Source organism: Malania oleifera, chromosome 9 (assembly GCF_029873635.1).
Source record: "Malania oleifera isolate guangnan ecotype guangnan chromosome 9, ASM2987363v1, whole genome shotgun sequence".
NCBI lineage: Eukaryota > Viridiplantae > Streptophyta > Magnoliopsida > Santalales > Ximeniaceae > Malania > Malania oleifera.
In genome coordinates, this window is record NC_080425.1 from 39,080,261 (window position 1) to 39,091,871 (window position 11,611).

Below are 11,611 nucleotides of genomic sequence, written 5' to 3' on the forward strand. Positions count from 1 at the left end.
ACGCGGCATATGATAGCAAATAGTTGGATTGAACACAAACACAGTTTAACTAATTCGCATGCATTTTTCATATGAAGTTATCGAACCAGCTATGCAATTTTATAACATATATATGTATATAATAATAAATATATATCCTCCTTTGATATTTGAAAAAAAAAATACTAGGGATGTGCTTGCTGAAAAAGAGACTTTAATTTAAAACAAACAAGCACAAATTTTCTAGTTTGTCAATTGAGAACGTACTAACATACAACCAGAAAACCACAACCATAATGATCCAAAAAAAACATTTATCAGTCACATGCAAGATCATATGGAAAACACAAACAACATGTGGCAAAGCAATATATATCAACTTAAGATTTTCACAAAGATCATTTCATTTAAGCACATGTCACACTTGATTCAAAACGGAACTAAGCTAAATATATTGAAGAGCATAACAGAATTGGATTTTATGTTTAAATGCTCCCCCCTTTCAATTTGAATTATAGCTTATATGAAATAAACTACTTATACTCATCAAGATTGATTTCACAAAGTAAGTCAAGAGTATAAGTTATTCATTTTAAATCCTTTAATCCAATCATACAGATGATTTATCAACTATATTGTTATTAGTATGGTCATCCCTATAGGCCTCATATGCATCTTAGAAAATATATTAAGGCGTGAACTAATACTCATAACCTAAAACAATCCATATCTATTCATAGGCCTTTAAACACTAGATATGATGTTTAGGGTTTTCTGAAGAGCCTCAATATTCAAGAATGTGAATTGATGCATATGAATCTTTTACGTTCCTTTTCTAGGGATGGAGCTCAGCTCCCCTAAGTGCGTACTTAAGCATGCATTTTCATATAAGGATGATGATTAAATGTTTAGTTAACTTTCACACATCCTTTCAAGAACATTTTAGCATGCATTTTATCCTTATCATCTTGGCATATGGTTTTAATTTGGGAAAAACCTAACAAAATTTCGGCAGCATGCCGACTGTAAATTGAACATTTCCCAAATTTTCATGCACCAACACCTAAAATATTCAAGCAACAATTTTCAATTTTAAGCATGCAAGAACCTATATCCACTACCAGCATGCAATTCACATCAACTGCATCTGACATGCAAGAGGCATTCTAAACTAAGCATGTAATCAGGTAAAAATCAACAAATGATACAAAAGATCAACTATCCACTAGAAGATATACTCATTTAACGCATAATGAATAGTAGGAATTCAGTGCTTTTCGTATGAAGGCATATGGGCATAAAAGATAAAAATCATAAGAGCATTTAATGTGTGTGTGTGTGTGTGTGTGTGTGTGTGTGTGTGTGTGTATATTTATGAAGATAAATACTCCCCTTGAGTTATGCACTTATTCAATTTATGTCTTTTCTTAATTATCTACTTTCTTTAGCCAAGGTTATTAAGATTTTCGATGAATTTAGACTTGGCATGAATGCATTAGGCACAAAGGACCAAAAGGTCACAATGAATATTTCTTTCAAAGTCATAAGCCTATAATGCCTCTTCTCTTATGAATTTCAATATGTAAGATGCCCCAAGTTGAAATGGCTTTTGATTTAAACTACATGTGCATAGGTCTACTTGAATTTTATACATTCATCTAGATTGAGACCTAGGCGATCATATTAGCCATTCAACTCATCTCTAAGTATATAAAGCTCTAATAGGTTTGTCTTAAAGTTTGAGAGCTTTGCGTAAGAAGTGGATTAAATACTCTTAAGGATTAAAAGTTTCTGTTATGTTTGAAGGGTATTCAATATTAGTGGACATGATTTAAGATATTTGCATGGAATAGAATGATTAAAAATTTATTAGGCTTTTAAGGCTCCAAGATGAATTTAAGATCAAACGATGCTTAATATATGTAATTCATTTCCTAAAGCTCAGTCTTATGCAATGGACACCAGTTGCTTAACTTAGGATGTTTATTTTTAAGCATGAGTTAAGCATTTAGAATTATTTACCTGACAAAGATGTCATGTCCATTTTGAAGTGGATTTTCATTCAAGTATGTTATGGCCAATGTTTTCATTTTTTTTATCCAATCATTATGATATATATGTGTGTGTTAAGTTTAAATTGGATATTTTATCTGAAATTGCATAATGGCTAGATTTTCCAATGTTCTTAGCATATAGTGAAAGTGTATAATGAATGCTTATACTAAGATTTAACATTTTAAGCATAGACCACTTCGTAGGCTAATAGACATCACTCCCCAAAAATCTAGAACCTAAGAAAAGCATTTATGTAACTCCAATTGGACTTATTTCCTCCTTAAGTTCTAATGAGTTTCCTTTCTTTACAACTCATACCATTTTTCTATCTTTGAGTTTTGATGGGTTAGGACTAGGTGGTACTTTGACTCTCCAGACCTATTTGCATTTTACACCTTTCCTTTTAAACGAGCAATCAAATTTTATGTGTTCCTTCTTTTTACACAATGCACAAAAGGTGTGGATATAAGGGCTGGAGTAGGTACTAGCATAGTATTTTGATGCTCTTACAAAGTACCCCATATATAGGTTATTTCTTTTCTTATTTTCAATCTCATTATAACTATACCTTCCTTATCTAAAGTCATCTTTTGTGAACCTAACAACTTTTTAAAGTTGTCCTTGCCTCTAGTGAACATATAGATGATCTTCTCTTGGTCTTCTATTTTCTTTTCTAGATCTTACATTTTTGAATCTTTCAAGTCTTTGCAAACACTTTGTAATTTTATGAATTCATTGGACATTGTGTTCGTTTTGCACTCAAGTTCTGAAATGAGAAGAACCTTTTTATTATCACTTGAGATTTGAGATCTTACAACATTCAAATCTTTTTCTAATTTTTCATTCTTGTTTACTAATTATTTGATTTTTACATCATTTTCCCTTTCAACAAGAAATTTTGATTCACATTCTTTCAAAGATGCCTCATACTTATTTTTCAAAGTAGTATATCTTTTGTTAGCTTTAACAAATGACTTATGCATTCTAATATATTCAATTTGCAATTCTTCATAAGTAGGCATGCTCTCACTATCAGTACTATCACATGATTCAGTATCAGATGCATCATTCAAATCATCACATGAATCATTACCAGGATTATCTGATAACATAGGAGGAGACAGGTTTACCTCATCTTTGGTTAGAGCTATGGCACGATTTACCTCCTTCAAGATCCGTAGAGCTTGAATCACAAGGAGTGATCGCCTTTTCCTACGTAGTTGCTCCATATCTCCTTTCAAGTTCCTCCCATATCTCCTTAACACTATCACATGTCATAACCTCATAAAGAACATGAAAATCTAAAGCATGCAGCAAGGTGTTCAAGGAATCAAAATTTATTTACACTAAGTTCCTATCATTATCATTCAGCTCAAATTTAGATTTAGGAATATCAACACCATCAATGATTTTTACTAGAATACTATCTCCTTGTGCAATAACCCCCCAGAACCTCCAATTTACAGCTTCAACAAATATGGTCATCCTAAATTTCCATACAGCGAAATTTTCACAGCTAAATACTGGAGGGTTCGTGACTAACCTTCTCTCACATGAAGGGGATGCACCAACATGAGCCATCATGATCTTTTTACCAATTAACTGTTAAGTCTAAGTAACGTGGCTCTGATACCAATTGTTAACTTTGGTGCAATCCTAAGAAGGGGGGTGAATTGGAGATTTAAAAAATTTATCCCTAGGTCAACCAGTCTAGTAGCAGTAATACACAACCTAGGGTCAATCTATGCAATCATAAATAAAACATTTCTATGCTATCATAAATAAAACATACACGTGCGGTAATATAAAGTGTGGAAAAAATAAATAGCACACACGATATGTTATCGAGGTTCGGCCAAAGTGCTTACATCTCCACCTTGGCTCACCAGCACAAAGATTCCACTACGGCTTACTTAATGGGTGGAGCAGCACCATTTACAACCGAGTCAATTAGCGGGGTTGACCTCAACCTACAACCGCACCTTACCGGGATGGTGAACCTAACTTTCCTAACCGGGTCTAAGCCAATTTGGGACAATTCAGTAAGGCTAGTCTCCCTTTTCAATCCCACGCATGGAATACAACAAATGTAATACAAATTTTGCGTACAAATAAATGCTTCTTAACTAAGCAGACTATGTACCACAATTCAGCACAGTATAATCAATCAACCACCCATCAACAATATAGGAATTGTAAGCTCGGTGATGTGATTTTGTGCAAGCAACACTTGGCAATGTAGAATCTCAAATATGCTCAAGAGTGTTCTAACAAGCTAATCATTGAAACAAGATATAATAAATCTCAATAATAGATTAGGGTTTCAAAGATGCTAGCAACAATATTCAAACCAACTCAAAAATATTTTCCTTAATGAAATAAGCACAAGAATTATTTGAAAAATATAGCTTGTAAAAACTTTGCACACAAAAATTATTGCTTAAAGGAATTTGAAAAATATAGCTTGTAAAAACTTTACACACAAAAATTATTGCTTTAAAGAATCTTGCAATAACAATGCTAAGATCCTCAAGCTAATGAGTTTTTCCCAACACAAGATTTATCAAGTTAAATCTGTGGGAAACACTCTTGCTTAACTCTCAAAAATCAAACAATCAACAACCACAAATATGAGAGTTTTAAGCAATGTAAAAGAAAGCACTAGCACATTTAGGAACTCTCACAATGCTTGAATGATCAAGGAAATGAGTGTATGAGAGTATTTGGAAGTAGTATAGGCAAAATAGGCTGGTTGAATTTGAGAGGATTTTTCACTAATGATATTGCTAATCTTTTTTTAATCTTCACAAATGAGGCCCTATTTATAGAAGTAGGGCAAATTATAACCATTAAGGACATGGAGGGAATTATTAATATTGTTTTAAAACCATTAAGAAATATTAACCCCATTTAACCATACTTAACTGCAAAAAAAATAAAACAACTCGAGAGTTTTTGGGTGGCTAAACCACGGTTCAGTCGCCTGAATAGAGATAATGAAAAAAGTTAGTTTTTGAAGTTTGGTCACCTGAGCATGGATTCATTTCGTTGAACCAAGGTGATTTCCACACTATACGAGATTCAGGTGCTCGATCTGAAGTTCGGTTAACAGAACTCTTGTATTTGGTTGCCCGAGGATGATTTGAACGCTGAGGTTTAGGTTGCCGAGTTGTTGGGAAAGGTCATATCAGCGGTTTGATCAACCGTAGACGATATATGTATTTTAGTTCAATTTTTCGAACTTGGGTCAACATATTGATCGATCCATGGTTTGGGTGCCCGAGGTGTTTTGAACACCACAGGTTCAGTCACCCGACCTCTCATAGATTTTGCATATTAAGTCCAATTCATTTCAATTGATTCCCCTGATAATGTAAGTGATTAAGGGCACTATTTTGTACATTTGTGTAAGGACCTAAGGGCCTTCTAAGGTCTTTAATCTTACAATAACCTACATGCATGATATGTAGAGATTATTATAGACCTTTTCCTATATTTACTATTACAGACCCGAATTGTGTCATAAAATGAATTACAACATAAAAATATCTTCAGGGTCTTCGTGCTTTACTTCATGTGCCATCAATTGATCTACTAATATAAACCTACACACAAATTAGATATTCATCAAATACTTGAGTATTTGTCATTATCAAAATTTGGTATGACCTATGAGGTCAACAATATGCTTAAAGGGTAATGGTAGGCCAGTACTTTTAACCCTATGGATTTTGCATCAAAATTGAAAATTTGTTCTTTGGCATGTCAAAATCTTATATTTTAGATGTGTTTATGCTAAAGTTGTAGACTTTGTTTCATAAAGGCATGTAAATAGAAATCCTTTAGCTAAAATTTGCGTCTTCATGTTGGAAGGGAGCTACGTTTAATTAGTTTCTTAAAACTAGGTCTACATGTGTAATCCTAGAACGTGCATGGTGAGCTTGAGGTTGGGAATTATGAAACCCATAGGTTTCAGAGAAGCAGCAAAATATTGATGAAAATAGAGAAAAACACCAATGGAAGGGGAGTTGGATTGTAGTGTGAATAAAGGAATCAAATTTGTGAGAGAAAATGAGATGAGGGGGAGATTTAGGGTGTTTTCGCATACATGGTTGGTTTAGGGTAGCTTGGGAGGCCTAAGAAGGGTTAGAGGCACATGGTTGTGGTGTTAGAAGGCCAAAACACTCTTTGAATTAAAAGAATGCATGGTTACTGCCATTTTATCGCCGACGAAGGCTGGACTAGGCTAGGGAAGTTGTTTTGTGAAGATTTTTGTTTTTTTGCTTTTTTTTTTTTTTACTACCAATAGAGTCAATGATGGCTCAAGAGTTTACTAGTGATGAGAGGTTTTTTTTTTTTTTTTGTGTTCAGAGTAGCTGAAGTAGGTCCAATAAAGCCTAGGGTTTTGGCGTCTCTCTGATATTTCACTAGAGAACAAAATTGGTGTATCGTGTTGATAGATTTGCTAGTGCACATGTGCCACTCATGTGCCCACTCGTAGACTAGTCTACTAGTCCTCTTATTTTTTATTATTTAATAATTTTTAATTCCGTTAACATATTTTAAAGTTAAAATATTGAAAAAAAAAATAGTTTTCCATTGCCAAAAATTTTGAAAAAATAGGAGGAAGCCAAAAAATTTTCTTTTTACTTCAAAAAAAAGTTTTATATATTTTTTCTATTTATTTGTTATTTTTTTTTCTATATTTTTAAATTTAGCCTTCCCTAATTAGAAAGTTGTTATTTCAATAAATTTTTAATTTTTTTGTTGTAATAAACTATTTAGGAGGTCTCATTTATAGGTTAGACTTTATTATAGTTTTTTATTGGATTTTTAGTTGATTTAATTAATTTATTTATTTGAATTCCATGCTATTATTTAGTGATTTTTAATTGAATAAGATCCCAAAAAAATGAAAAAAATTAGATAAAAAACTAAAAAGTTTCTAAGTGCTTTCTATTAATTTTCTGAAGTTCTAGGACTATTTTTGAGTATAATAATGACTTCAAATGGGTTCAACAAAAGGTGAAAATGCAAGAAAAGGTTGTGTTTTGAAGTTGGCTACCTTTGCAAATTGTACATAAAGATCCTTGTCTACAAGCATGAGATATTCAGTTTTATTATGAATTCATTTGATTTGCATTAAGAAGAGGCTTTGGTTTATTTTAGTTAAATAACACGCATGCTTGCTTAATTCTTTCTAGGTTGCTTCAACAGGATGTGTTATTTCATGTACATATGGTACGCTTGGATTCATGGCTTGATGAGTTTTGAGATTGTATTTGAGTTGCCCAAGAACTAAAATGAATAAAAAAATAACTAAAATTAATGAATCTGACAATGGATGCCATAGGGGGATGCAATAGCACTTCGTATCGATTTTTTTTAGGTGAGAGAAGTCTCTTGTTCTAAATCAAAATACTGTGGGAGTGCGGGTGGAACAATATTAAATGGAAAGGTCATATCAATAAAAATAAAGGTCAATGAATGTAGGTTGGTCATTATGCATAGCTTAGTAGGTAATTCATAAAATAAGTGTGTAGGGGGCGCTGGTACCTTCTGCTCACATAAATGTACTTCATTTTTTGGACTTTGATATGTAAACCTTCAATATTTTTTCTTCGGACCCTAGGAGTAGCTAGCACACCTTTAAATTGATAGTAATAAAATTAGTATGCTCTAACCTCACCTAAGAAAAGTTAGGTTAGTGGTGATTCCATTGATACATTTTGACCTACATCTCATTTCCTTATTTCAAATTTCACTATTCAAATTTTCCATTCATGTCTAGCATAAGTGTGCTTAGGCAACATTAATACCAGGTTGGGTGACCTCTTAGGAAGTCCTTATGTTGCATCCATTTATAAATTTTTTTTCATGTCACAACATTTTAGTTGTCACAACATGAAAGTGCATAGACAGCAAAATGCCATAGGGCTCATCTAGTGCTTTCTATGCATATGCTATGCATCTTGTAACTCCACTAGGATCGAAAGTTATGAAAATTTGAAGTTGGACAAGACCGTAACTTGTTGTCGGGAGGTTTTTATAAAGTGCAAGAGAGAGAGAGAGAGAGAGAGAGAGAGAGAAGGAGAATTTAATTTAGTAACGAGAGAAGGTGGCACAAGAAGGAGTGAGGGGCATCCAAAAGCCAATTGGGTGGAATCTCACCAGCACTAATGCATACAGACTTGTCAGAACTTCGCAATTAAGTGTGTTTGCACGAAAGTAATAGTAGGATGGGTGACCTCCTAGGAAGTCCTTATGTTGCACCCCTTTTAAAAAAAATTTCATGTCATAACATTTTTGTTATCATTACAAGAAAGCACAAAGATGAGCAAAATGTAGTAGAGCTCATCTGGGGTTTTCTGTGCATATGTTGTGGGTATTGTAACTACACCTGGATTGAAATTATGATAATTTGAAGTTAGGACAAGAACCTAGCTTGTTGTCGACAAGTTCGCATGAAAAGCAAGAGAGAGAGAGAGAGAGGGCAGCACAAGAAGGAGTGATGGGCATCCAAAAGGCAATTTGCTATAGGTGTGAATTTCATTTATATGGGGAAAAAAAAACAATTGTACATATTGGTTGCAATCATACTAGCACTAATGCATTGGATCCTATTAGGACTTTGAAGTCAAACATGCTTGGGTGAGAGTAGAACTAGGATAGATGACCTCCTCAAAAGTCCTCGTTTTGCACCCATTTTTAAATTTTTTTTCTAGCTAGTACATTTCTTCTTCATTACACTAAAGGACAAAGATGAGCAAAACTTTGTTGGGTTCATCTAGTGCTTTTCATGCATATATTATGGGTCTTATAACCTTTATTGGAAATTCTAGTAATTTTAGGTTTGGACGAAAACATAGTTCGTCGCCTGGAGGTTTCCGTGAAGAGAGAGAGAGAGAGCGGGTGACACAAGGAGTGACTAGCATCCAAAAGACAATTGGCTATAGGTGTGAATGTCATGTATATAAAAGAAAATGAATGCTAATGTTGGGTGCGATCATACCAGCATTAATGCCCTAGATCCTATCAAAACTCCGCAGTTAAGCGTATTTGGGCATGAATCATACAAATATGGATGGCCTCCTAAGGCAATTGGCTATAAGTGTTAATGTCATTTATATGGTAAAAAAAAAATGAATGTTAATGTTGGGTGTGATCATACTAGCACAAATACATTAGATTTGATCAAAACTCAATAATTTAGCGTGCTTGAGGGAGAGAAGTACTAGGATGGGTGACCTCCGAGGAAGTCCTCATGTTGCACCTCTTTTTTAAACTTTTTTATGTTGTGATGTTTTCATACATGAAATTGTAGGGACGAGCAAAACATCGTAGGGCTCATATGGGGATTTTCGTGCATATGTTGTGGGTCTTCTAAGTCCACCACAATCGAAAGTTATGGCAATTTGAAGTTACAACAAGCCCATGTATTCTTGTTGAGAGGTTTGCATGGAACGTGAGAGAGAGAGAGAGAGAGAGAGAGAGAGAGAGAGAGAGAGAGAGAGAGAGAGAGAGAGAGATACTTTAATTTAGTCACAAGAGAGGGTGGTACAAAAAGGAGCAACAGGCATCCAAAAGACATTGGTTATTGGCGTGAATGCCATTTATATGGAAAAAAATAAATGCTAATGTTGGGTGTAACCATGCCAATATTAATGCTCCAGATCCCATCAGAACTCCACCACTAAGCATGCTTGGGTGATAGTAGTACTAGGATGGGTGACCTCCTAGGATGTCTTCGTGTTGCATCCATTTTTAAATTTTTCCATGTCGCGACATTTTCGTTCTCATTGCATGAAAGTTCATAGATAAGCAAAACATTGTAGGGCTCATCTACGGATTTCTGTGCATATGATGTTGGTCTTGTAACTCCACCAAGATCGAAACTTATAGCATTTTGAATTTGAAATAAGAACGTAGCTTGTTGCTGGGAGGTTTTCGAGGAATATAAGAAGGGATAGGGGAGATATATATATATATATAGAAAGAACGTAATTTAGTCATGAGAAAGGGGGACACAAGAAGGAGCTACAGCCATTCTAAGGTCATTTACCTATAGGCATGAATGTCATTTATACCCCAAAAAAAAAATGTGCATACCAATACTAAAGCTTTGAGTCCCATCAAAACATCACAATTAAGCGTGTTTGGGCAAGACTAGTACTAAGATGGATGACCTATTAGGAAGTCCTTGTGTTGTACCCTTTCTAAAAACTTTTTCATGCCACAACATTTTCATTCCCATTACAAGAAAGCGCAAAGATGATCAAAATGTAGTAGGGCTCATTTGGGGCTTTCCATGCATATGTTATGGGTCTCTTAATTCCACTCAGGTCAAAATTATAGTAGTTTGACGTTGAGACAACGCTATAGTTTGTTGTTGGGAGTTTTGCACAAAATGCGGAGAGAGAGAGAGAGAGAGAGAGAACATACTTTAGTCATCTGAGAGGTGGCACAAGAAATAGAAACGGGAGTCCAAAATATAATTAACTATAGGTGTGAATGTTGTTTATATGGGAAAAAATGAATGCCAATACTAAGAGAGATCATATCAGCACTAAAACACCAAATTCCATTAGAACTCTGCAACTAAGAGAGCTTGGGCAAGATTAGTATTATGTCCTTGTATTGCAGCCCTTTTTAAAAATTTCCATGCCTTAACATTTTCATTGTCATTATATGAAAGAATGGAGACGACCAAAACATCATAGGGCTCATCTAGGGCTTTCCCTGGATATGTTGTGGGTCTCTTAACTCCACTCAGATCAAAATTGTGATAGTTTGAAATTAGAACAAGACCATAGTTTTTTGTTAGGAGTTCAACATAAATACGAGAGAAAGAAAAATAGAGAGAGAGAGAGAGATAGAGAGAAGAGAGAGAGAGAGAGAGAGAGAGAGAGAGAGAGAGAGAGAGAGAGAATGAGAAAGTGGTGTAATTTAGTCATGAGAAAGGGTGGCACAAGAAGGAGCAACGGGCATCCAAAATATAATCGTCCATAGGCATGAAGGATTTTTACATGGAGAAAAAACAAATGCCAATCTTGGGTCGCTTGTATCAACACTAATGCATCAAAACCCATTAGAACTCTACAACTAAGCAAGTTTGGGCGAAAGTAGTATTAGGATGGGTGACCTCTAGGTATGTCTTTATGTTGCACCCCTTTTTAAAATTTTTCATGCCCCTTGACATTTTTGTTCTCATTACATGAAAGCGCAAAGATGAGCAAAACATTGTAAGGCTCGTCTAGGGATTTTCATGCATATTCTATGGGTCTTGTTACTCCACCTAAGAAATTTGAAGTTGAGACATGATCATAGCTTGTTGCTGTGAGGTTTGCACAGAATGCAGAATGCGAGAGAGAGAGAGAGAGAGAGAGAGAGAGAGAGAGTAGTTTTTTTCATAAGAGAGGGAGGCACAAGGACTAATGGGCATCCAAAAGAGAAAATGCTCCAAGTGTGAATGTTTTTTATATGGATATAAAAAGGGAACAAATGCCAATATTAGGTGTGATTATACTAGCAGTAATGCACTATATTCCTTCAAACCTTCGCAGATAAGCATGCTTAG

The 11,611-nt window shown here is 34.6% G+C and overlaps 1 pseudogene; it reads left to right on the plus strand.

Annotated features, from left to right (window-relative positions):
- The first annotated feature begins 9,676 nt into the window (after nt 1-9,676).
- On the plus strand, nt 9,677-9,795 carry LOC131165178 (5S ribosomal RNA; annotated as a pseudogene).
- Nucleotides 9,796-11,611: the final 1,816 nt, after the last annotated feature.